This window comes from Echeneis naucrates, chromosome 2 (genome assembly GCF_900963305.1).
Source record: "Echeneis naucrates chromosome 2, fEcheNa1.1, whole genome shotgun sequence".
In the NCBI taxonomy this organism is placed as follows: Eukaryota; Metazoa; Chordata; class Actinopteri; order Carangiformes; family Echeneidae; genus Echeneis; species Echeneis naucrates.
In genome coordinates this window covers 3,768,620-3,796,447 of record NC_042512.1, presented here as the reverse complement: position 1 = coordinate 3,796,447, position 27,828 = coordinate 3,768,620, and the positions used below count along the sequence as shown (strand labels likewise).

At 40.3% G+C, this 27,828-nt stretch overlaps 1 protein-coding gene, 1 long non-coding RNA gene and 3 other non-coding genes across 6 annotated transcripts in view; 4 read left to right on the top strand and 1 right to left on the bottom strand.

The window, feature by feature from the left end:
• Positions 1-27,828, top strand: part of LOC115057438 (NLR family CARD domain-containing protein 3-like) — a 217,258-nt gene that overhangs the window by 67,850 nt on the left and 121,580 nt on the right. The gene's annotated exons all lie outside the window — the stretch shown is intronic.
• trnak-uuu (transfer RNA lysine (anticodon UUU)) lies at positions 5,526-5,598 on the top strand. The gene has a single exon. It is a non-coding gene; the product is annotated as a tRNA-Lys (tRNA).
• trnat-agu (transfer RNA threonine (anticodon AGU)) lies at positions 5,864-5,937 on the top strand. Its single transcript has one exon. It is a non-coding gene; the product is annotated as a tRNA-Thr (tRNA).
• Positions 6,427-6,508, bottom strand: trnas-aga (transfer RNA serine (anticodon AGA)). Its single transcript has one exon. It is a non-coding gene; the product is annotated as a tRNA-Ser (tRNA).
• Positions 14,815-15,788, top strand: LOC115053149 (uncharacterized). Of its 2 annotated transcripts, none has more exons than XR_003841419.1 (3): positions 14,815-14,876; positions 15,449-15,616; positions 15,737-15,788. It is a non-coding gene; the product is annotated as an uncharacterized LOC115053149 (long non-coding RNA). The 2 variants fall into 2 exon arrangements; XR_003841420.1 differs by having other exon boundaries at positions 14,821-14,876; positions 15,434-15,616.

Sequence of the window (27,828 nt, the reverse complement as noted above, 5' to 3'; positions counted from 1 at the left end):
AAAGAGTCTTTGCAGCCACTTCCTTGTTGTGTCGCAGTTCCAATGGACTCCCATTCAGGCTTTTACCCATCTTACATCTTCTACTTTGTTCAGGCAGTTTCAATGGTCTTGGTAATGGAATGTAATAAAGATCACATTTAGTCAATCAGGAACAATCCTCTTAAATTCATGAGGACCGTTAGCATGACACAGCACCAATAAACAGCATTTACTGCTTTATGTCCATACGTCTGTGTTTCAGTTCAGGAAATGTTGATGACAACGTTTGTTTTATATTCCAACCAAGACTTAGTCTCTAGATAAACATATCTGCATTTGTGTTGTGAGTCATGGCTCCCACCAAACCTGCTGTCTTTGTCAGTCAGCACTGCCCCAACAAGTAGCACTTACTGAATTCAACAGTCAAGTCAGTGCTCAAGTTAAGGTGACTTTCAAACTAATTCAGATGTTCTTAACCCCCACACCCCAAAAACTGATAAAACTCGTGATTGACTTCTGAAATCACCAACACTACCCCAACAAATAGCACTTACTGCTCTCAGAACACAAGTCTGTGCTTCAGTTGGGGAAATGCTGATGACAAATTCACTCACTCAGCTGATCTGAAGAAATCTATAAAAACTGGTTTTAATACCATCCAGGACAACCACATAGAAAAGCATTTATACAAAAGGAAGTTGTCTGTGTAATTGAAATGGTCAGTATTGTATTCTAAGAAGATGTTGTTGTCTTTGTCAGTCAGCACTGCCCCAACAAGTAGCACTTACTGAATTCAACAGTCGAGTCAGTGCTCATGTTAAGGTAACATTTGTGACTTTTAAATTACTTCCTTAACCCTCACCCCACATCACTGGTAATTCCTGCTGTCCTGGTGATTGAAGAAAAGAAGGAATGGCATTCCTCATCTTTTTTGTCCAATTTCCAACCAGGACAACCCCAAAGAGAAGCACTTATGCACAAAGACTTCATCAGTGTCTCTGATTGGAGTGATCTGAGTTAGATCTGAAGAAAACATGGCTCCAAGACTTACTGTTGTTTTTGCCATTTAACAATGAAAGTGGAAAAAGAGAGCAAAGAGAATAGAAACATTCATGCAGAAAATAGTCACCAATGTCTCTCATTGAATTGGCTAAGTCACATTAAGCTTTAATTCTGACCTAACTCTGGTGATTAGTGATTAGGGTAGTGTTGTTTCAATTGATCAGGAGAAATCTGTTCAAAATGGGAATCTTCATCAATTTGTTGAAATTCTAACCAGGACAACCCCAAAGAGAAGCACTTGTGCACAAATAATTCATCAGTGTTTCTGATTGAGGTGATCTGAGTTAGATTCTAAGAACAGTCTAATTGGAAATGGGTAAAGGAAGGAAAACTTCTGAAATCACCAACATTACCCCAACAAATAGCACTTACTGCTCTCAGAACACAAGTCTGTGCTTCAGTTGGGGAAATACAAAGGGGAAAGACAAAGTTGGGAATTTAACTGATCACAATGAATCAATTTAGCAATGTTTTGTCAAATTCCATCCAGGACAACCCCAAAGAGAAGCACTTATGCACAAAGACTTCATCAGTGTCTCTGATTGGAGTGATCCGAGTTAGATCTGAAGAAAACATGGCTCCAAGAATTAATGCTGTTTTTGTGAATTAACGCTGAAAGGGGAAAAAGAGAGCAAAGAGAATAGAAGTCACATTAACCTCTAATTTTTACCTCACATGATCTCCTCCAAAGAGTCTTTGCAGCCACTTCCTTGTTGTGTCAGTTCCAATGGACTCCCTTTCAGGCTTTTGCCCATCTTATACCTGAATGAAACCACTCCCACAGCTCCCTGTCTACTTAGTTTGGGCGGTTTCAATGGTCTTGGTAATGGTTTGTAATGAAGAACACATTTAGTCCATCAGGAACAGACAACGATCCTCTTAAATTCATGAGGTCCGTTAGCATATGGTGAGAGGACTGTTAACTGCAGTGATTAGTGTTGCTGCAGCTGATCTGAACAAATCTTTTCAAAATGGCCATCTTTGTTGTTGTTTTTATTTCAACCAAAACTTCTTTTCTACCAAATGGTTGCATAAACTCTCTGTCCTGATTAATGCTTGGATGGAATGAACAACTTTTGAAATCACCAACTCTGCCCCAACTAATAGCACTTACTGCTCTGAAAACACAAGTCTGTGCTTCATTTGGGGAAATGTTGATGAGAAATGTATGCTTTTAACTGATCTCAAGAAACATTTCAACCAGAGCAAGCTCAAATAATTAGTTAGAATTAGAATGCTTTTATTGTCATCATACACGATGTATAACAAACTTTAAAGACAACTCTGTTCTGCAAAATGCATTTATAAAATAAGAAAGACATAGTAAAAAAAGTTTGAATAAATTTACAAAAGGAGCCAGTAAGAATATATGTACAGTTGAGAATTAGCATGGCTGCAAAGAACGGTGGAAATAAATATAATGTCCACTAAGAGAAGCACTGATCCACATGTCACCACCAGTTAAAGTAACATTTGGGACTTCAAAAAAATTTAGAGGTCACAAACTTTTCCCCCAAGAAGTAGCTATTACTGAATCCAACAGTCAAGGTAAGAAGAAAGAAAGGACACATTGACAGAACCACTGTGCTTGATACCAGGACACAGCAGCGTGACTCATGAATCATCATGAATCATGACTTTCAAACTACTTTCTTCACCCCCACCCACAAAAACACTGATAAAACTTGCTGTCCTTGTGATTGACTTTTGAAATCACCAACTCTGCCACAACAAATATCACTTACTGCTCTCAGAACACAGAGCTGTGCTTCACTTTGGTTAATGTTGGGGATGAATTCATGAAGTCAGCTGATTGCACAGAAGAATCTAAATCAAATCAAATCAAATCAGATTTATTTGTATAGCGCCAAATCATAACAAAGTTACATCAAGGCACTTTACATATAGAGCAGGTCTAGACCAAACTCTTTATAAATTTATTTAAAGAGACCCAACAGATCCCCCGATGAGCAAGCACTTGGCAACAGTGGCAAGGAAAAACTTCCTTTAAGAGGCAGAAACCTCGAGCAGAACCAGGCTCAGGGGGGGCGGCCATCTGCCTCGACCGGTTTGGCTGAGAGAGAGAGAGAGAGAGAGAGAGAGAGAGAGAGAGACAGGCAGGCAGGCATTGGAGGGGGGGGGTGTAGGCAGGAACATGTTGTTGCATGAAGTTCATGGAGTTGAGCTGTAATACAGAATTCATGAAATATGGGACCAGCAGGTGTTGCAGGAACATGGGATGGAGATGAGTCACCACCTGCAGGATGAGGACAGGGAGAGAGAGGAGAGGAACTGGGAGAGACAGAGACTTTGGCAGAACATGGTTAGTAAATGCAGTATAAATGCTTAGAACTGGGTGAAACTGTTTGGTTTTTTTTTTTGTTTGTTTTTTTTTTTTTTAAGAAGGATGGTTTTTATCAGCGCATGCAAGGAGGGAGTTAGAGAGAAAGAGGGAGAGACAGAGAGAGAGAGAGAGAGAGAGAGAGAGAGAGAGAGAGAGAGAGAGAGAGAGAGAAGCTCAGTCCTTCCCCCAGCAGCCTAGGCCTATAGCAGCATACCAAAAGAGTAGAGGACTTTTTAACTGTACGCTCTGTCATACAGGAAAGTTTTAAGCCTGGTCTTGAAAGTTACTAAAGAGTCCGCCCCCCGGACCGATGCTGGGAGTGGGTTCCATAGAAGAGGAGCCTGATAACTGAACGATCTGCCTCCAGATTTACTCTTGGAGACTCGAGGAACCACAAGTAAACCTCCATCTAGAGAGCGGAGTGGCCTGCTAGGACAGTAAGGATGGGAAATAAATGGCAATCTTTATCTCTTTTTCTTTTTTTTTGTGGACCATCGAACAAGAACAACTCCAAAGAGAAGCATTGATGCAGAAAATAATCATCAGTGTCTCTCACTGAATCCACCAAGTCACATAAAGCCTTTGTTTCAGATTAATCTTTGTGCCACCGTTGCAATGGACTCTCTTTCAGACTTACTTATTTTATTTTACTCACCTGACTTATCTTAAACTAAAATGATGCACCCTGTCCTCCTTCAGCAGAAAGTTTCAATTCCAACCACATCTCACATCATAAGTCTTTGTTTCAGTTCAGGAAATGTTGATGACAAATTCATGAATTTAGCTGATCTCAAGAAACAAATAAAATATTTTGTCAAAATTCCAAACAGGACAACCCCAAAGAGAAACACTTTTGCAGAAATGAATCAACAGTGTCTCTCTGACTGAGGTGATCTGAGTTAGATACTAAGAAGAAATTGATTCTTTACTTCTTTATTGTTTTTGTCAGTTAACGCTGCCCCAACAAGCAGCACTTCCTGAATTCAAAACTCAAGTCAACACTCAGGTTGGATAATAAATTGAGACTTTCTGAAAACCTTCTCGAAACGTTTTTCAAGCAGTGTGTTGAATAAATGTGTTGTCCTCCTTCAGCAGGAAGTTTCTGTGGGCTTGGTAACAGTTTGAAGAACAGAATGATCAGACACCGATCCTCTTAAATTCATGAAGACCGTTAGCATATGATGAGAGGACTGTTAACTGCAGTGATTAGGGATTAGGGTTGTGTTGTTGCAGCTGATCCCAAGAAATCTATTTAAAATAGCAGATCATCATAATTTTTGACTGATTTAAATTTTTTAAATGAACTGTTAGTAGAAACTGTGGCACCTTTGGCACCTTGACATTTCCTACATAGCTTTTTATCCCTCATTTCAGCATTAAGAAGCAATGCATGGTATAAAAGGTATTCATGTGGGAGACCTAGAATCCATCATGTGTTAAACTGAGAACTCAGTCGTCACACTCAACTGATGTTGTATGCAGGATCCAGAGGAGTGGAGGCAACTGGCAGTGGTGGGATTCAAACCCACGCCTCCTAAAAGGGTGGAGCCTTAATCCAGCACCTTGGACACTTCAGAATGACACATTATGAGAAACCTTGATGCTGTGTCCAAAGGTTTGGAGGACAGAATGGTAGAAAGATGTCTTTGAAGCCTTTTGGACACACAACCAGTCAGCGTGCCAGTTGAAATATCAGCATGTTAGACAAAACAAGTACTTCCTGTGCTTGTTTAGCAATGCTGGGGATTGCACCAAAGGATTCATACATGGAAAGCACACATTCTACCACTGAGCTACATCCCCTGCGTGGTGTGGCAGCTTTAGCAGCTTTAGCTAACCAGATAGCTTCTGAGCTCCTGCGATAGCGAAAACAGCGATCTGTCTGATGAAACCTTTTGGATGAGATGAGCCCGTTGATAATGCTGCCTGTCCTGCTGAATTTAGGTCACCTGCACTTTTGGCAACAGTCAGAGCTCCATACACAATAACAGTACTGATTACTGACTGTCAATACATTATGACCTTAAAGATTTTATGATCAAATATGAAGAATATCAGGGAGAGAGAGAGGGATGACCTGCAGTATCAGGTCGGGTGCCCTGGCTGGTTCAACAAGCCAAGTTGGAATCAGTAACCAGAAGCCTGAGTAGCTCAGTTGGTAGAGCATCAGACTTTTAATCTGAGGGTCCAGGGTTCAAGTCCCTGTTCAGGTGATGAAGCTTCTTCCCTTTAGTGGTTCACATCATAGACTCCACAGCAGTGATAGGTGACACCATGAAGACGTTATGCACAATGAAACCATGAGTCTTCCACAAGCCGGATCGAGCAGGATATTGACAAGTGAAGCATGCGCAGTAGTAATTTTGTGGCTCATGCTGGGTTTGGGAGAAGGAAATTTGTTGATTGACTGCTTTTCACAGGAGACAAAATTTGGTAAGTCAGCTACTTATGTTGAAATATTTTAAGCATTTTAAGAGTGGTGCTGTGGCTTAGTTGGTCAAAGCGCCTGTCTAGTAAACAGGAGATCCTGGGTTCAAATCCCAGCAGTACCTCTTTATTGAAGTTTAAGGTTGTTGACATAAACTCATGTAACATCTTCTGCATTCTTAATGTGATTTGTTCTGTGCTTTATACTTCCAATATTCAAACATCAGTAATGTGGAATTCATGTTCAGATTTGTTTTTACAGCTGTAGTAACACTGAATCTCCAGCAGGTGGAAGTATTGCTGCGCAGATGTCATGTACACTGTGGGACACAATGTGGGACACACAATACTCACAGAGGACTTTATTGTGCTGCAGTGAGATGTATAAAAAGCTCCAGTTCTACAGTCAGAAGATGTCCAGTCTGAAGGTGGATGAGTTCTGACTGCAGAAGAAAGTTTCAGAGCTTCTTCCAATGGCTGATGATGAACACATGATTCTTGTGCTGGGCGTCCGGAGTAAAGGCAGTAACTCCAACAATTCATCCAATCAGACCAGGACTGTGACAGCAAAATGAAGAAGCGTGAAATCAGACCATACAGTGACAGCAACCAACCGTTGTTGGCAGGATTTGAACCTGCGCGGGGAAACCCCAATGGATTTCTAGTCCATCGCCTTAACCACTCGGCCACAACAACCACGCACAGCAATGCCCCCCCAACTCCAGCTTCTTCTTCTTCTGCTTCTTCTTCTTCTTCTTCTTCTTCTTCCTTCTTGTTGTGAGAAAGCACAGCTTCCAACTCTTTTTCCCACAGTTCATTGAGGGAATTATACTGGAGATGACAGACCTGGAGGGGAGTGGACATCTGGAGAGAATTGGACCTGGTAGACCTCCAAACCTACCTGGGTCTGAAAAGAGACAACAAAACAAGCCTGAGATGCTGCAAATGTGACATCTATGTTTGTAAGGTCCACTCTGACCAGAGTGTCAAATGCCACTCGTGCATGAATTCACATACACACAAACACACACACACACACACACACACACACACACAACTTCATGTTGAGGAGTTTGGTCTCTGGTTTTCTATTTCTTTTTTTATTATTATTATTAGACAATTTTAACAGCTAAAGAGTGTTAAACAAAAATTTGGTGGTGATTGATGGTTTTTTTGTTAATTTAAGAGCAGTTAAAACAGAGCAGGAACACTAAAGTAAGGGGCGGGGGGTGAAAACGACAGGAGGGTTAAAGAGCAGATTCTCTCTGAGGGGACGGATGTTGCCACAATACACAGTGTGTGTGCCATCACATGTGGAAGATGTGTGCAGACTGAAGCCTTGGTCTGCCACCAGCTCAGAGGGGCTGCACTTCTACTGACCACCAGGGGGCTCCACTGGTTGTTTCACAAAGTCACAGTGTGTTGGAGTCTATCAGGGTTTTCAGTCATCCCGTTATAATATGTCTAAGGCAACCAGACTTGGTTCTACATTTCTGAAGACATTTGACCTCTCATCCAGGAGGCGTCATTAGACAGATTGGTGTTTTACCTGTCGCAGTATGTGTGGTCAGCCAAAGCCAACACATCGAGCAGGGGATGTAGTTCAGTGATAGAGGCCATGCTTAGCATGAATGAGCAGCAAAGACCAGCTGCTGTTTTCACACAGGTGGCTGCTACATGGTGTACATATTGTGTAGTCACTTTGATGTGCTAATTTTTCAGCTAGTTTTTTTAGAGTCAGGATGGCCGAGCGGTCTAAGGTGCTGTGTTCACATTGCAGTCTCTCCTGGAGGTGTAGTTTCAAATCCCTCTTCTGACAGAAGCTGCTTTTCTTTTCTCTACTGTTGTAAAGTGTGTTTGGGGACAAAGTTGTTTTGGTCGACTTTGATGGGCAAATTTTTCAGCAAATTTCAGGCAGTAGTTGACCACACAACCATTATAATTTTAAGACTAAGCCACACAGAAAATATATATTACATAACAACTAATTACACATGGATGAATGAAATTTTATTTTTTTTATTTAACAATAAGTGAAAACACGAAGAATGAAGTGTGCATGTGGAGACATCCTCTTCCTCTGTGAAAAGCAGATCTTTGAGACCTGTTGATGGTGAACTCAGAGGTTGTTCAAGGGGCCTTTTCGCAAAGCTTAGCTACAATGTGTTAAATACAACATGCTAGCATGCTAGCCCAGGGGAATTAGCTCGAATTGTAGAGCGCTCGCGTAACATGTGAGAGGTAGTGGGATCGACACACATTCTCTACAAGTCCTTAGCTCTTTGTTGGAGATACAGCAACAAGTGAACTAAACACAGCAAGTCCCTGGGTGGACTTTGGAGCCTTTTGGTTAACAGATGCAGGACTGTCATGGTGAATGGACTTGTGACTGTTACCTGAACATATCCTGAACTGAACCAGCTGCTGTTCTGCTGTTGTTTTAACTTTGACATGTTTTTTATTTATTTATTTTTTGTATGGATTCATATATTTTATTTTATTTTGCCATTTATTCTCATTTTATATGAATATTACTGTACAAAGTTGGTCTTAAATGATCAATAAGCTTCTCAGCTGTTCTGAATGGTGACAGTGGGTCAGCCTTTGTGTTTACATCTGAATCACGTGATTTTGGAAATTTTTCAAAGCAGCTTCTAGGACGAGTTCAATTCTGTGAGTATTGTGACATCATCAGGTGATGTATCAAAGGCAGCAGCTCTTCAGACTCACACATCACTTCAAACCTTTGAGGAAGTGACACACAACTGTGAGGAGCACATGTGTTGACCGAGACAGACTGCAGAGAAACTGGCAGTACTGATGCTGAGCTGCTTAAAGTGTCTGTCTTGTAAACAGGACATCCTGCATTCACTCTGCTCATCATGTCTCTGTGACACAATCGCTCAGCACGTTCGGCTGTTAACTGAAAGTATGGTGGTTCTAGCCCACCCAGGGAGGCACTTTGACTGATTCACTGATATTATAGTGATCTACAGCACTCATTGGATCGGTTCACAGCTGAGTATGAAGCAGCAGGGACGAGGATCAGCACCTCTAAATCTGAGGCCATGGTTCTCAGGAGGAAACTATCTCAGGAAAAGTAAAGGAAAAGGGAAAAGGAAAGTATCTCAGGTCTTGTTCATGAGTGATGGAACTCTGTTGCTTATGTAGTGGTGTGATGTTGCGCTATATGATGAACATGGCAGTGAAGTGTTCACCCACACAGATGTGGTTTCAGAGACAGACTGCAGAGAAACTGGCAGCACTGATGCTGACCTGCTTAAAGTGTCTGTCTTGTAAACAGGACATCCTGCATTCACCCAGCAATGCTTCACTCTGCTCATCATGTCTCTGTGGCACAATCGCTCAGTGCATTCTTCTGTTAACAGAAAGTATGGTGGTTTCTGCTGCAGGTGGGGAATGAGTCCTTGTATCAAGTGAAGGAGTTCAAGTATCTCAGGTCTTGTTCATGAGTGATGGAACTCTGTTGCTTAACCATGAAGGCCAGCAGGTGCTTTGGCCTGCTCAGAGTCTCTGTGTTGGATGTGAGCTGCTGAAATCTCTGAACACCATGACACAGATAATATCAGTCTGATGTGTCATCTGTAATCCAGATGTTGTCAGCAACAAACAGATGTTCCTGACAGAAGCTGTGCTGATTCACTTCAACCAGCACATGAGCCTCTTTCTCAGGAGCACACACAGAAAAAATAAGATTTTCTATTCCAACAATATACGTGATGTCCTCGTGTATGAATGAATGTTTCACTGATGCAGATTTTTACAGAACATCAACAACGAATAACTCCACAACGAGACTGTGTGACGTCACTGGAGATCAAAGGCATTTCCTGTCTTTCATTGATCTCCCGCGCGACACAGATGCATGCACACTCTTTCACGTTCGCTTCTAATGGATGAGCGCATGCGCACAAAGACAGAAACGTCCCTGGACTAACGTGACCAATTCAGAATGGGTAAAATTCGGGACATGTCAGAAAAACATAATTTAATGCAAACTTTCATAAACCATGGTCTGAACTAGTTCATTTTAAAATTTGTAAACTGAACTATTAGCTAGTTAATGTAGAAAGGGAACTTTTCCAACACTGTCTGACTGCACTGCAACGTCTCATCACTCCTTCTCGCGGCTGCGACTTCCGCTCTTTTCATCATCGGAGGGAGCTGGCTGCAGGAGGACTCAACCATCAGATCAGTTTTTAATGTTTTATCAGGAAATAACTCCAGACTCTACTCTAGTGTGATTTTCGGGACGAGTGGGGCAAGATTCGGGATTTAGGACAACTGCTTTAATTTCGAGGCTGTCCCGAATTGTTTGGGACGTCTGGTCACCTTAGCTGTGTTACATGTTTAAAAATGAAGGGGGAAATATTTCACAGTTACACTCACAAGAGGAAACACACACACACACACACACACACACACACACACACACACACACACACACACACACACACACACACACACACACAGAGGGTCGTGTGCTTCACCGCAGCAGCTAAAAGGAGAAGTGTTCAGAGTTCAGCCTCCATTTTGAAGCTGTCGGAGCAGAAGCAGGGAAACTGAAGGCTGAGGCTGGTGAGTGTTAACATTATTATTATTTCACTGTCAGTTTGTCCCTGTGGACTGTGGAGGGACGAAGACTCACAGTGGACTTCTGTAACACTGAGACACTGAGACATGGAGGTCAGAGTTCACTTTGACGAACAGAGAAAAACTCCAGCTGAGCTGAGAACAGACCGTAATGTCTGATAGTATCAAAGGATGAAGGATCTACCTGATACAGAAAGTTCAGAGCTGCTCTGGAATCAGATTTTACTGTAAGTCATATTCATATTTTCCACAGAGAGCTCAGACTGTGTTTGGATCAACAACCTTTGAAAACCTATTACTTAGGAATTAGTATTTACAACTTTTATTTGAAAACTGACAGTTTGATGCTCATATCTGGACATGATGATCATTTTCAATCAGCTACCTTCTTAGATATATAAAGAAGAGTAACTAACTGAGATGGGCTGTTGAAGAACATGACAAAAAGACAGGGAGATAGACAAAGTGCTAAAATAACACAAACAGGTCTGTTCTGTTTAATGTTCACTATTAAATGAAACTGTTAATTTAAATGTTGCAGTCAGTGAATGCTTTAATCGTGATGATGAGCCATCAAACTCCTCACAGCTCCCTGTTCAGATTCCAGATAAAGAGGGTTGGTTGTGGATGATGTGGTTACTTATTAACGAGATCTCTCCAAATGTTTGTGATAAAGACATGAACTTACTGCTGAAAACATCAGCATGATATCAGTTAAACCAGCAGAATATCATCTGACAATTCACTTTAGGAAAAATTGAAGATAGTGAAGTGTGAGCAATTCTTTTTTTCTAATAAGAATGAATATAATTCTATCCTGAGTAAATGTCACTGTACACTTTAATAATTATAATAGAGAGAGAGAGAGAAAAAGAAAGAAACTCAGTCCTTCCCCCAGCAGCCTAGGCCTATAGCAGCATACCTAAAGAGTAGAGGACTTTAAGCCTGGTCTTGAAAGTTACTAAAGAGTCCGCCCCCCGGACCGATGCTGGGAGTTGGTTCCATAGAAGAGGAGCCTGATAACTGAACGATCTGCCTCCAGATTTACTCTTGGAGACTTGAGGAACCACAAGTAAACCTCGATCTAGAGAGCGGAGTGGCCTGCTAGGACAGTAAGGAACTATGAGCTCTCTGAGATATGATGGAGCTTGGCCATTAAGAGCTTTATACGTTAAAAAGAAGGATTTTGAATTCTACTCTGTATTTTACTGGCAGCCAATGAAGAGCAGCTAACACAGGAGAGATGTGATCTCTTTTCCTAGTTCCTGTTAATATTCGTGCAGCAGCGTTCTGAATTAACTGAAGGCCTTTTAGAGATTTGTTTGGACATCCAGATAGTAATGAGTTACAGTAGTCCAGCCTAGAAGTTAAAAATGCATGGACTAGTTTTTCTGCATCATCCTGAGAAAGGATGTTTCTGATTTTCCTAATGTTTCTGTCAGGTTTAACCCACCTAGAACATTATTAAACACACAGGGAAGAAAGACAAAGGACAACAGCGCTCATTTTACTTGCAAGGAGAACAGACAGAGATGTGCTCAGTGACACTCTTTACCCGCTCTGGAGTATCTCTTCTGTTCCCCCTTTTTATTTCCTTAGGGTGGTCCCTAGTTACAAGATCTTGCAGCTCTAAAGGTGAGAATACACAGCTGCAAGTAGTGAATGAATAGACGCTTGTTATATGATTTATATTCAAGTTATAAGTCACAAGAAACTCAAACACATTGAGGGTTAGTTTATGAACGAAGTAATCTCGCTTCGACATCCTCCCTTTCTTCATAAATCTTCTTCGAAGGTAGTTGCTTCTTCTTCGGAGGTATGACCTCTGCTCCTGCTAATAAAAACACAGGTTTCTGCATTCTTGCAGGGTCAGTAAAAGTTGAGCAGTACTGTGATAATCACTTTATGTAAATTTATTCTAACAGTTTCTCAGGTGGAAGAAAGCTGCTCGACTAACTTGTTTTATGTGAGAGACAAAGGACATGTCCTGGTCAAAAATTACTCCAAGGTTTCTTACAGTGGAGCTGGAAGCCAAAGTAATGCCGTCCAGATTGATGAGATGATTAGATAGTATTTTTCTGAGCTGCTTAGGACCGAGTACAATAACTTCTGTTTTGTCAGAGTTGAGAAGTAAAAAATTTCCAGTCATCCAGACTTTTATGTCTTCAAGACATGCCCGCAGTCTGACTATCTGACTGACTTCATTTGGCTTCTCGATGCTCGTGTAACTGTTTTGCTACAGCTTTCTCAATGATTTTAGAAATAAATGGAAGGTTCGATATGGGTCTATAGTTTGCCAAAACATCTGGATGAAGATTAGGCTTTTTAAGCTGGGGTTTGATGACCGCAGTCTTAAGTGCCTGAGGTACATAACCCAGAAATAAAGTCAGATTAACCAAATCTAGAATGAACGGCTCAATTAAATAAAAGATCTCTTTAAAGAGGCCAGACTTCAGTTTCCTTGGTTCATTTGTCTTCCAATACATTTAGAAACAAGAAGAAACAAAGGTAACACTTTAATATGACCAGTTTTGTTCCGCACAAACTGTTTGATTTCTCCACACTGTGACTGATTTAATGTAAAATGTTCCCACATTGTTTATCACCATCTAGTGGACAGATAGTAGAACTTCATCACATCATGTTTGTTTCCTGTAATGAGGAAGAAAACTGGTTCAGTGTCATGAATGTAAGATCTTTCCATTTTGTTCCAGAGCAAAGATGAGCCAACCATATTTTTTTTAGAATTTTATTATTTATCCTCTTAATCCATGAGAAAATACAAAATAATACAGACAATTAAGAAACAGTTGCCCCTGGACATGAAATTTTCTTCTGTGAAAATTACCAAGGTATATGAATAGTAGAAATTAGAATTGAATATTGAAATGATAAAAAAATCAAAATTTCTGAAGGTTCCATCTTTTGGTTGAGCTCAAAATGACATAGTTGTTTCATATCACTAAAGTTTTTAAAAATTGAGCTCTGAAGTTATGAGGATGTAACTTTTCCTCAGATCAAACAGACACCAGGACTGACGAGGGAGAACAAGCAGCTTCTTCTCTTCACATGAAGCTGGAAAGTGTCAAAGTCTCCCTGAAGTGAGTTCAGAAGCTGAGAATCTGTAAATGTGTGAACAGGATCACTGTGATCACACTGAGCTGACAACAGTAGACATGTTTATTTACCTTCCTTCCTTTCTTCCTATTTACAGACTGAATCTATCAGTATTGTATCTGGAATTTGTAGTGAATAGTTCCTTCACTTTGTTCTTGCTCTGATATACAGTCAGAATCTTAGACTTAGTAAACCCAAGACTTTTAAATAACCAGAGTTAAACTCGATTTTATTTAAATGGTATTTAAATGGTCACCACAAATTCATCTAAAGTGAAGCAGATTTTTTTGTCAACTTAACTTTCTTCATAAGGCTTAAGTTGATTTCCTTGAACTGGTGTGCAGTGTTATAGTTGAGCCATGACAGAACAAACATGTCAGAAGTGGTCTGATACTTTGGATGAACTTGGCTGAGTGAATTGAACTCTTACTGTTAATGGTACAGTTAACATTTTTCCAGATACAGTGAAGCCATTGATTGAAGCAGCACTTATTGTTTGCTCAATAAGGTGACATGAATTAAATCAACTCCATCAACACATCCTACAGTCAGATACCACCATCTAGTGGACAGAGAGAAGAAGCACCATCAGATCTGAGATACATTTCTCTGAAACTTGCAGATTACTGACAGATCAGACTGATTTTTATGTGAAGCTGAGGAGGCTTACTATTTAAATAATGTGTCAAAGAAACAAATGTTTAAGATGCATCCTGAACATTAGATGAGAGAACCACCTCCTCTGGTCTGGGGTTTTTCTGACAGGTCAGACTGGTTTAGTTGTAACAGTTTTTTTTTGTTTTTGTTTTTGTTTTTGTTTTTGTTTTGTTTATTTGTTTTTTTTACTTGGCTTCTGAAGGAATAATCTGGCCCTCAAAAATGTCATGACAATTCTGGACCTTCAAATGATGCCAACCTATGGTGATCACAACTGTGTCAAGGATCCATAATTCTTCAACTTGCTCTAATAAAAGTAAATGGTGATCTGGGTTTGTTTGAAATTTAGTGTTAATGCCAATGTATAACAATGAAGTTTGAGATTAACAGGAATGTTCTCTGTTTAACACAAAATCTGACTGAAATCAACACAGAGAGAGAGAAAAGTCAAACAGTTTGTTGTTGGGAGTTAAAGGCTGACGTTAATGACATATTAGTGACAGTAATGATGATGATTGTGTCCTGTGATGTAATTCCTGTTGTAATGAATCTTTTTGTTGTGTTTGTGTGAAGGTGGAGGCTCAGCTATGAATCAGTGTGAGGACAGAGAGGAGGGAGCCCCTCCCTCTAAAACCACTCTGTGTGGGGAACATGAGAGTCAGACCAAAGCTCAGAGGTGAGATGAGGATCTCTAACTGTCCATCTGTCAGAGCTCAGCACTCAGATCACTGCTCCATCATTATTCACTCTCACTGTCACTTACATTTTTTACTGCTGAAATTTTACTGCTGTTGTTTAGTTTGTCCTTGTCTCCATTGGAAGCTCAACCAGGATGTGGAGATTCATTCATTCATATTCACCAGTCCATCACAGGGCCAACACACAGATACAGACAGTGAAAATCTGCCACACTCACACTCAAACCTACAGACATGGCTGTTGTGGAGCAACACCACTAACCACGATGCCGTTGTGCTGCCTGCATGTTGAGATATATTTATTATTATTATTATTATTATTATTTGACTTGCACAGGTCAATAAAACTTCATGCGAGTCAAATGAAAAATATCCAAACAGTCAAAGTGATCCTGAAATGTCATTAAAATGAACAAAAACATTGAACAATAAAATAATCTGGATGGCTAAACAGGTAAAAGCTGAACTTGTCTGATTTATTTTAAACTGATAATTTTCTGCCAACTTTCTTGGTTTTTAATTTTTTTACTGTCAGCTTTGTTTCTACCAGCTACCAGAAGTCAAGACCAGATTTTCCTGAACTGAGCTGTGTGTCCATGAAGAGTGATTGGTCTATGGATCATCCTATTACATTTAAGGGAGTACAACAGTCTGCTGTATCCAGCTGTGTGTCCATGAAGCGTGATCGGTCTGTGGATGACTTTATCAAAGAAAAAAGGTAAAAGTTGATAATTTATTGTTGTTTGACTCATTAAAGGTATCAAAGCTTGTCTATCAGTTTCTGGTGTTCATAGAAAACTCCTGGAACAAACTGTGTGTTTGTGTCTTTTCTCCTCAGATTTAAGTCTGACAAACATCATCACACAGACCTGGACTCCATATTTATGGTGTGTAAATGTTCATCCAGCTACAGTCACAGTTAATACCCTGAATGTTCACTTCCTGAGTTGATGTGTTGAAGGGCTGTATCAGTTTGGTCTTCATGTGATGATCAGGATCTCTGTGTTGTCAGAATCTAAAGTCAAACTTAGTAAGTTACACCAGTGAAGTTAGTTTAGTGAAGTCAGCAGGTCTGAATCTTTCTGTGTAGCTCTGGAAAGAGACGTGGCAGCAGATGATACAGCAGCAGCTAAAGTTGAACTCTGCTGACTGATGATCTGATGCTTTGATCCATCAGTTTATACTGAGAGTGAACTTTACACAGGATGTTATTGTGTTCCAGCTGCTGGAGGAGAACATCGTCTGTTTTGTGAAGAATGAGCTGAAGAAAATCAAAAAGAGTCTGAGTCCAGATTACCCACAATTCATCAAGAATGAGAATGATGAGGTGGATGAAGAGCAGAGGAGGAGCAGAGAGGCATTTCTGAAGATCACAGTGAACTTCCTGAGGAGGATGAAGCAGGAGGAGCTGGCTGACTGTCTGCAGAGCAGTAAGAGGACTTAACTTGATGGATCAATTAGATATTTACTAAAGTCTGAGGAGACGGAGAGAAATATGATCATATTCTTATTCCTTAGAAGTAAATATCAACCTTGTAGTTTATTTGTATTTTGCACTTTCAGAGTTTATTGCACCAGTTTGTCGACCTAAACTGAAATCTGGCCTGAAGAAGAAGTTCCAGTGTGTGTTTGAGGGGATCTCTAAAGCAGGAAACCCAACCCTTCTGAATCAGATCTACACAGAGCTCTACATCACAGAGGGAGGGACTGGAGAGGTCAATGAGGAACATGAGGTCAGACAGATTGAAACAGCATCCAGGAAACAGGACAGAGCAGAAACAAGCATCAGACAAGAAGACATCTTTAAACCCCCACCTGGAAGAGACCAACCAATCAGAACAGTGATGACAAAGGGAGTGGCTGGCATTGGGAAAACCGTCTTAACACAGAAGTTCACTCTGGACTGGGCTGAAGACAAAGCCAACCAGGACATAGAGTTCACATTCCCCTTCACCTTCAGAGAGCTGAATGTGCTGAAAGAGAAGAAGTTCAGCTTGGTGGAACTTGTTCATCTCTTCTTCACTGAAACCAAAGAAGCAGGAATGTGCAGCTTTGATCACTTCCAGCTTGTGTTCATCTTTGACGGTCTGGATGAGTGTCGACTTCCTCTGGACTTCCACAACACTGAGGTCCTGACTGATCCTACAGAGTCCACCTCAGTGGACGTGCTGCTGACAAACCTCATCAGGGGGACACTGCTTCCCTCTGCTCGCCTCTGGATAACCACACGACCTGCAGCAGCCAATCAGATCCCTCCTCAGTGTGTTGACATGGTGACAGAGGTCAGAGGGTTCAATGACCCCCAGAAGGAGGAATACTTCAGGAAGAGGTTCAGACATGAGGAGCAGGCCAGCAGGATCATCTCCCACATCAAGACCTCACGAAGCCTCCACATCATGTGCCACATCCCAGTCTTCTGCTGGATCACTGCTACAGTTCTGGAGGAGGTGTTGAAGACCAGAGAGGGAGGAGAGCTGCCCAAGACCCTGACTGAGATGTACATCCACTTCCTGGTGGTTCAGTCCAAAGTGAAGAAGGTCAAGTACGATGGAGGAGCTGAGTCAGATCCTCACTGGAGTCCAGAGACCAGGAAGATGATTGAGTCTCTGGGAAAAGTGGCTTTTGAGCAGCTGCAGAAAGGAAACCTGATCTTCTATGAATCAGACCTGACAGAGTGTGGCATCGATATCAGAGCAGCATCAGTTTACTCAGGAGTGTTCACACAGATCTTCAAAGAGGAGACAGGGCTGTACCAGGACAAGGTCTTCTGCTTCGTCCATCTGAGTGTTCAGGAGTTTCTGGCTGCTCTTCATGTCCATCTGACCTTCATCAACTCTGGAGTCAATCTGATGTCAGAAAAACAAAAAACTCGAAAGTTTAAACTAATAAGGACTGGATCTAAAACAACACGTCTCAACCAGTGTGCTGTGGTTAAGGCCTTACAGAGTCCAAATGGACACCTGGACTTGTTCCTCCGGTTCCTTTTGGGTCTTTCACTGCAGACCAACCAAACTCTCCTACGAGGCCTGGTGACACAGACAGGAAGTAGCTCAGAGACCAATCAGAAAACAGTCCAGTACATCAAGACAAAGATCAGTAAGAATCTGTCTCCAGAGAAAAGTATGAACCTGTTTCACTGTCTGAATGAACTGAATGATGGTTCTCTGGTGGAGGAGATCCAACAGTCCCTGAGATCAGGACGTCTCTCCACAGATAAACTGTCTCCTGCTCAATGGTCAGCTCTGGTCTTCATCTTACTGTCATCAGAAAAAGATCTGGACGTGTTTGACCTGAAGAAATACTCTGCTTCAGAGGAGGCTCTTCTGAGGCTGCTGCCAGTGGTCAAAGCCTCCAGCAAAGTTCTGTATGTGCAAATAAATCCATCCAGATTAACTGAATCTTTTTTTACTTGAGAATCAAAAACATGTTTCTTTAATAATTTAACTTATTTTGCTGATTCCTCTTCAGACTGAGCCTCTGTAACCTCTCAGACAGAAGCTGTGAAGCTCTGTCCTCAGTCCTCAGCTCCCAGTCCTCTAGTCTGAGAGATCTGGACCTGAGTAACAACAACCTGCAGGATTCAGGAGTGAAGCTGCTGTCTGCTGGACTGAAGAGTCCACACTGTGAGCTGGAAACTCTCAGGTCAGAGTTCATGTTTGTGTGAATACTAAAACTGGATTTAGGTTTTTATGATAAATTTTTATTTAAATGAGTAAAAAATGAAAACTGAAGAGGTTTTGGTTCGTAGTGGTGTCTTCTGTGTTCACCGAGGATCATGTACTTCTAGAGAAGTGGACACAACCTTTCTGCTGCTTTTGTCTGTCACAGTTGTGATGATGGAGGAAATATTTAAGGGGCTCAAAGACTCCAGAGGTTGAGTGGACTGCTGATATGATGCTCTGTGGATGAATGAACCTTCTAGCTTGGGGTCTAGAAACGGTTACAAACACACTTTGTAGTTGGGCGGCAGACAGGAGACAGGAGCTGGATCAAAAGACACTATTGTCCTGTCAGATTTGATGTAATTATTTAGGTGTGTGGGTAACCTAAAAAAATTACCCGGATAGCTGTTACTCCTACCTACAAAAAAGATATGTGGAGAAAATGTCAAGGCTAAATCTAAATCAAAGGGGGTTTTAATACATAAATCAAATTGAGGTTCCTTTAAAACAAGCACCTGTAATGTGTAACACAATATACACACTACAAATCAAAATCTATCCAAACAATATTTGCTCAGAAGGTTAATCGGCATAAACAAAATATCACAGTACACAGTTCACCCTGTTATCACAAATCATGGCAACACAAAACTTAAATCATCAATGACCCAAAAAGAATGGAGGGATGTGTGGGTTAGTCCACCAGTTAGTCCAGCTTCCTGTGTAACAGCATGAGGATGTGTGTGTGCGCTTAGCTCTGTTGTGGGGCTCCTCCAGCCCAGGCAGGTATGGAGTCCCAGTATACAGGCACCTTTTTCCTCCTTGGTACTCCTGGGATCATCACCACTCCTCAGGCCATGGGTTTCCAAACCTCCAGTGAATCCAGCTGGTTCTCTTCCTCGTGTTACTGCTTTCTTATTTTCCCAACATTTCTTTGATTAGCAGGCAGAGTTGAATGAACCTGGACAGCTTTTCTTTGTTCCCCTCACTCTCACTCCTCTCTGTTGTTGTCTTGCTGTTTGTGTCAGTAGCTTTTTCCTTCCACCAGTTCACAGTTGCCACTCATTTGTTAACTCATTTTTTTTATGTTTATTTTTGTTTTTTTTTCCACTCACTCCTTTTCCCCTCCCTTTCCTGTCAGGAGGTAAAGGGCTTTTCTGCTGTTTTGTTTTCTACCACAACCTATTGGTTGAACATAGAACAGAATCAATGCATCACTATACAGTGTTTGTGTTACTGTGTCTTGACTTGAATGAGTATGTTTGTTGTTCTGTTGTTGTTTATCTGATTTTTAATCATAGTCAAGTAAGGTTTGAAAAATATAACCTGAAGAAAAATAAATAAAAAAAACAACCCTACTTCCCTGATGATGAAATAGGAGAACAAGATTGACAAAAACAAATTCCCTCCCCTAAAGCTATGACAGCTACTAAGACTGCTATTTGTAACATAAACAAGTAAAACAAAACTGCACATGTAAAAATCAAAACAAAAAACAAAAGTTGTTAAACCCAAATCACAATGCAGCACAGCCCAGCATGATCCAGAGCTGGAAGCAGGAGGAGGAGTCACCCCAGGACAGAACGTCAGAACGACAGAAGCAAAGCTATACCCCTTGTGACTTCCTTTTGAAGGTTAAAGGGTGGGGGTGAGGGCTGGTGGTTAGGTTTGGGGGACAAAAGGCTCATTTTGGCATCTTTGAGCCGCACTGGCACAGGTGGCTTAAGTAACTTTTTAAGGTATATTTTAATTCTTTTTTTCCTTTTTATTTGGGGGGGGAAGGGGCGGAGAAAAAAAAAATTAAATAAAAAATTAAATAAATAGAAAAGGGGAAGGGGGGGGGGGAGGTTTGGAATTAGGGGCTGGGGACAAGGTTAAGTTTAGGATAGAAAGGTAGGGGAAGGGGTTAAGGTTAGGATAGAGAGGGAAGGAAAGGGTTAAGGTTAGGAAGGGAGAGGGTTAAGGTTAGGATATTGGAGGAGAAGGGGTTAGGGTTTGGGAGGGAAAGGGTTTAGGTTAGGATTTTTTTTGGGGGGGGGTTAAGTTTAGAATTGGGGTGGAGGTGGGGTGGGTTGGAGGCAAAAGAAAAAAAAAGGGGGCTAAAAAATAAATAAAAATAAAAGTAAAGTTTAAGAACAAATTAGACATTAGATTGAAAAAATATAAAAAAATAAATAAATAAAAATAAAAAAAGGAGATGTGTGCTGTGTGTGTTTGTGTTTGTACAATAAAATCAAAATACCTTTCCCCAATTGTAAGTATGTCAGGCAGTACCATATAGTTAAAATTCAGTTAGTGCTGTCCAAGGTAAAGATAGATGAAATAAACAGAAAGAAAAAGAACAAAAAATAAAAAAATAAAAAAAATAATAATCTCCATAAGAAGGGTTATAAGTAAATATAAATAAATTAGTTAATAAGTGCAATTAGTAAGTGCTTGTATAAAAAGTAAAACAACAATGCATTCTGTATTAGTTAAAATTTCAAATTTGAACACCAAGTTAGTTTTTCTTAGAAAATATAAATAAACAGATGTTTTTCTTAAAAAAAGGAAAGAGGTCACTCCATGCATATTAATTTTATTCATGCACAAGAGAGATCTGTTGTGATATGTGAGAAATAAAAGTATATATATATATATATATATATATATATATATATATATATATATATATATAAATAAATGAATAGATAAATAAATCCATACTAAAAGTAGGTAAATATAAGTATTAATTTAATTGTAAAAAAAAAAAAAAAAAGGCATTAAAATTGAAATGATTAAGACAGGAAGGTAAAGAAATCTCTATGTATGTTAAAACATGTAAAAAGATAAAAGACATAAGAAAAGGGGGGAGGGGGAAAAAATTGGATTTTTGTTTCCACTTTAGATGATGTCACCAGGGTAATGGGTGACCAGGAAGGTGTTACGATGTCACTTCCTTAATATTATACGGTGAGTGCCGGAAAATCGGCTTGTTTTCATCAACAAATAATATATGTAAGACCGTTCCTCGAACTATAATGGTACGCCTGCACTTCACAGATCTGTTCCAGAGCTGGAGCATTTGTCTCTGATGTCTGATACTCGTCTGACACACACACACACACACACACACACACATTACAGAACAGAGTGAAAGTATGAACTCCCAGATGAGCACAGTGTTCAGACTTGTTCAGGGCTCTACCTGCAGACTGAGCTAAAACACTGACAGCTGGGTTAAATGTCATGTGTTGGTCCAACGTCAGGCCAAGACATGTCATCTTCAAATATATCATTAATGATAAGTTTGGTTTTCTGTGTAGAACTTTTGAAGCTTGTTTGTGGACTGTTTCTACTGGTTTTAGAGTGGACTTACCTGCCGGAGCTCAATTCTATGTGTTTCAGCTGTTGGACTTTCATTTCTAAAACAGATGATGAAACATTGAACACTTTCAAGCAGGAACTTTGTCTCCTAAAGTCACATCTTTTATTCTTTACTCAGGTTGGAGAACTGCAGTTTGTCAAAGATCAGCTGTTCTTCTCTGGTCTCAGCTCTGATGTCCAACCCCTCCCATCTCAGAGAACTGGACCTGAGTCACAACAATGACCTGCAGGATTCAGGACTGAAGGATCTGTGTGGTTTTCTGGAGAGTCCAGATTGTAGACTGCAGATGCTGAGGTCTGCTCAGTTGTTGTAGATTTGTTTAATCCAGCATTTATATTCACATTTAACTTGATTGTATTCACTTTTATTAAAAATCACTGTTGTTTCATGTTTCCAGTTGTTTCTAATAATAATAATCATAAAAGTTGTCAGTCTTTTCCAAAACTTGAATTTACGTGTTCAATATATTAATCAGGAAAAGTCTTCCAGGAACCAAAGAGTTGGTTTCACATGTTTGATCTCCAGACAGAAACCAGGTGCAAGGGAGACCTTAGTCTTGGATCTGGACTGGATCTTTAAATCTTGGTCTTGGTCTTTGTATTGGAACAAGGTCTGATGTGGACCAGCAACGTTTGAGATGTTAAAGTGGGTGATGAGTTTGAGGAGATGGAGAAGTTCTGGATCAAGACATTTCTGACTGATTCATACTTGTCAAGTTTTGGATTTGAAAATAAGGGATATTTTCCAGCACCTGCTGCAAGACGTCCCACCACCCCAACTAAGCTCCAGTATCCCGTACATTTTTAGATAGATGGACAAGAAAGCTAACATCACCACTTGTCAACCACCTAAAAACTGCAATTGGCTTTATGCAGCTCCACTATGTCCTGAACGTCAGCCAGCTCCTTTGTTTCCTGTCTTTCATTATTGGACATACAGATTAATCCAGGTGTGTCTGACCATTGTTGTTATGACTACTGAGGTCAGTCACACCTGGATTAATCAGTATGTCCAATAATGGCAGACAGGAAACAAAGGAGCTGGTTTCCTGCCTTATCTTTGTTTTTCCCTCCTGTTATTTTTTTCTCTCGCATTGTTGTCTCTCTAGTCTGACAATGTCACACTAACCTTGCGACACCTACAGTACATGCAGTAGGTTAGTGTAGCAGGTGGCAGAGGTCAGACTGGGGTATTATTATTATTTTTAATAAATGCAGGTTAAATACAGGAAATTTACGGGAAAATACTAATACCAGAGGGGGCTGGGAAAGGAGGGTAAAATACGGGAAAATCCCAGCCAAAACGGGATACTTGAAAGGTATGCTGATTATCAGTCATCTGATCTCCATGATTTGTTCTTTTTCAGGTTGAGATGCTGTTGGTTGTCAAAGATCAGCTGTTCTTCTCTGGCCTCAGCTCTGAAGTCCAACCCCTCCCATCTCAGAGAACTGGACCTGAGAGGAAACCTCCTGCAGGATCCAGATGTGAAGGAGCTGCGTGATCTTGTGGAGAGTCCAGACTGTAGACTGGAGACTCTGAGGTCAGTCCACTGTGGTAGATCTTTAATCTAATGTCCTAATAAATGTCTTCAGACTTGGAGGGTGTGGAGCTGAGGACCAGAGTCAGTTGTGTTGTTGAGACTCCAGCCCTCATGGGGCTTTCAGACACGTGGCCGTGGCCCCCCTATGCTCTGAAAGCTGTTATTTCCAAAGGATTGGAGCTCCACCACAGGTTTCCCTGCACTGAGCACAGTTCATGTGCAGCACAGTGATAGTTGTGTTTCTTTGTGGTGTGGTCATACTCAGTCAGTGTGTTACTGCAGTAGATGGAGTTCAGAGCAGCGGTACAGAAGCTGAGTGATGAGCTGCTGTGGACGGAGTCAACATCAAAAAGCTCTTCTACACACTTTGAAAACAAACAGTCCCACACATGTTGAAATGTTCTTCATTTAGAAGATTTTAGAGCTTCATCTACACATCAAAGCAGAACTTTCCTTTGCTGCCACATATTTATGAAGCAGCCAACTTCTGTATTCCTACACAAGTATGTCCTGTATTCCACTGCAGCCGCAGGTCAGCTGAGGGAATCACTTTGTTTTAGAGTGAGGAGCTGCTGAACTTCAGCCTCCAGTGGCTGAAATGACAATTACACTAAAGAAACACTTCAAACATTCAGACAGAATGTGGTGGCATTTTGATTTAAAGTCTTCTGAACATTTCTGACTGATTATTAATGACTTTATCTGCATCTTTTATTCCTTATTCAGATTTGACAACTCCAGTTTGTCAGAGATCAGCTGTTCTTCTCTGGTCTCAGCTCTGAAGTCCAACCCCTCCCATCTCAGAGAACTGGACCTGAGTCAGAACGACCTGCAGGATTCAGGACTGAAGGATCTGTGTGGTTTTCTGAAGAGTCCTCACTGTAGACTGGAGACTCTGAGGTCAGACTCATGTTTTATTTCTGCTCTCAGATTAATATGATGTTACAGTTGTGGTGACTCTGACCTGCAGACAGTTTTATATTTATGAGGGAAAATCCTCTTCAGGTTTTTAACATTTAAACTGTTAAATGGTTTGAAAGTAACTTTGGAAAAAGAGATTTCTATTAATTTGAATATTACATTTTAATTGCAAGCAGTTGATCAATCAATCTTGTATTTTTGAAAGGGGACATCATATATTAATATTTGTATGTTAACATGCAGATTTTGACTATTAAATGGTTGAAAATAGCTTTTTTTTCAAATGACATTAGAATGGAAAACATTAATCTAATGTTTTTGAAAGGGGACATTGTATTTTAATTTGAAATATTAAAATCTTATTTCAGTGTTTCTTAGAATCATCCAAAATCAAAGAAATCAACACAAATATAAACCCTTTTGCCAACAAAAATACCTCTGAAGTGCTCATACACAGAACAACAAAACTGTAATGGGTTCACTCTCTCACCCAAGAATGGCACAAGTGTAGACTGGAACAGCTGAGAACTTTATTGACTACGTGCAGCAGCCCAAACAGACGGCAGGCAGAGGCAGAGTCTAGAGACAGGCAGCAGGTCAGGTTACCGGGGCAGAGATGAGGAGTAGTGGTCTGGGGCCGAAGGCAGGTTAGGCCCCAGGAGGTCCGTCGGGAAAGCTGAGCGTAATGCAAAGACAATCTGGCAGAGAGGCAGAGTGGAGGAGCTGGTTAAGGTGAGTCTGGGAGGAACAGATGAGTCTGTTTATCCTGATTAAGAGAGGTAAGCAGGCAGGTAGAGTGGGTGGTGGAGGGGAGAACCAGCAGTGGACTATGACAAAAACAAAACATGGATCTGACTTTCTACTTCATCCAGTTTGCATAGTGAACAAATCCGGTCTTCCTCAGGTGTGGCATTAAAGCTCCCTGTTTCTGGGACTAATGGAAGTGTTCCTGAACACAACTGTCCATAATGAGCTTTGTCTTTTAGTTCACTTATTCTTAATGTAAGGTTCCACACTGTAAGTGTTCTTATTAAGACAGTAGGTTCTTCATTTTGGCTTCCTCCAAAATGTCAAACAGATGTTTGAATATCAAACAGATTGTAAGAACTAATGCTTTCATTTTCCAAGGAACCTTCCCACCTGGTCCATTATTAGAATAATAATGTTTACATGAACCACTGACCCCAAAGCAGTTACATGAATGTACATGACCAACACACTGCAGCAGTGGAAATAAGGTGGCTCCAAACATACCTAATGTAAACATCACCACCTCAGGAAAACATCCATTTTGCTGTGATTGTGTAGCAAAGCTTTAGTCCAATCAGCTGCAGTGGTTTGGTTCCACACTAAGATAAGGATTGGCTCGAAGGGCTGGTCTGCTGGGGGAGCAGTTGCCCCGTTGCCCTCCTCTCTCTGCTGCAGGAAACATGTTTGCTCCGTCAGTCAGTTCAGGTTCTTTACAGTGTTGTTTCATTTTCTCATTAAGTCTTGTCACTGTTTGTATTTGACTGTTTTGAAGCTGCTTCCTGTTGGTTCAGCTGTTTGACTTTCATTTTCTCAACTTCTACTTTCTAAACCTTCAGCTCTGAACAGATGATGAAACATCGAATGCTTTCAAGCAGGAACTTTGTCTCCTGAAGTCACATCTTTTATTCTTTACTCAGGTTGAAGAGCTGCAGTTTGTCAGAGATCAGCTGTTCTTCTCTGGTCTCAGCTCTGAAGTCCAACCCCTCCAATCTCAGAAAACTGGACCTGAGTTGGAACAACCTGAAGGATTCAGGACTGAAGGATCTGTGTGGTTTTCTGGAGAGTCCTCACTGTAGACTGGAGACTCTGAGGTCAGACTCATGTTTTATTTCTGCTCTCAGATTAATATGATGTTACAGTTGTGGTGACTCTGACCTGCAGACATCAGGCTGATATTATACTGATCCTCACTGAGGATCTTCATGCTGACGTCTGTTTTCTTCTTCTCTGGTTTAGTCCAGTCAGTGTGGCAGAGAAATGTTGAAGTACAGATTTAAAACTTAAAAAAAAATAAAAAATCCTTCAGTGTTTCAATGACAGGAAATATTTTCCTCACTGACATGGACAAATATATATTCAGTGGGGTCGGAATCATTCTCTCTGGAACAATTCGATTTGATTTGGATTTTGGGGCTTTGATTTGATTCAAAATTGATTCTTTATTCAAAATGATATTCGATTCAAAACAATTTGATTCATAGTCATTTCTGCTTCAATCTATAGGTGTGCAAAGGATCCTCATGATCTACTCCAGTCTGCTTTGCAAGACAAAATGACGAATAGAGACATAAAAGTGTCTTTTTCACATTTATTAAGCTTTAAACATTTATTCATGCTCAGATGGAATTGTTGCAACTGTTGTTTAATACAATATCACATATTTCTTGAAGAGCAAAAATGTGTCTCTTTTTTCTTTTTTTTTTTTTTTTTAAAGAGCAGTTAAACATGCTGCCTTTTTAAATTTTAAGCAAAGTGCCTTTTCAAATGTGTGTGGACCACAACTCCTACTCTGAGCAGCAAGCTATAAAATAAGTCATGTCAAGCTCAGTAAAAACCAAAATGAGTCAGAATCTTTGCCTGCAATGAGGACGGGGCCTGTTGAATCTCTCTTTCCTCCATTATTGTAGTTTCCTCCTTGTTTTGGTGTATGTGTATGTTCCAGAACCAGCTCCGTGGTGACGTCAGACAGCGTCTTTGTCAGCATTGTTTTATTTTTTAAATCGATTTTGGGACATTTTTAATCGATTTTAAATCATCGTAAATGAGAATTGTGATTCTCATATCAATTTTTTTTTGTTAGTTTTTTTTTCTTTGGGTACTGCACTAATATTCGGTGTTTTCTGTTCCAACACGACTATAAAGTCATGTGACTCAAGCTGACTGAAAGATTCAGACCAAACTCAGCATGTTAAACGTGGTCACCGCTGAATGAAGTGAAAATGTTCCAGATGTTGTGAATCATGTGTTGACTTGATGAAACATTGAACGCTTTCAAGCAGGAACTTTGTCTCTTAAAGTCACAACTTTTATTCTTTACTCAGGTTGGAGAACTGCAGATTGCAGTTTTAACTTTGGAAAACAGACTTTTATTAAATTGAAAAATACGTTTTAATTGCTTGCAGTTTATCAATCAATCTTGTATTTTTGAAAGAGGACATCATATATTCATATATATTTGCATGTTAGTATGCAGATTTTAGTCTGTGGTTCATTTCATTTATTAATTTATTTGCGTGCCATTCATAAAAATGTCCAACCCACATGGGTTTATAAGACGTATTTAATCATCCAGTGGCTGTTGTAACAACCTGAACTCTCATATATCTGCATATAAACATACACACATACATTATTTTCCTTTTCTCAAGTCATAATGGTACATTTTAAACAAAACAATCAACCAAAGAAAA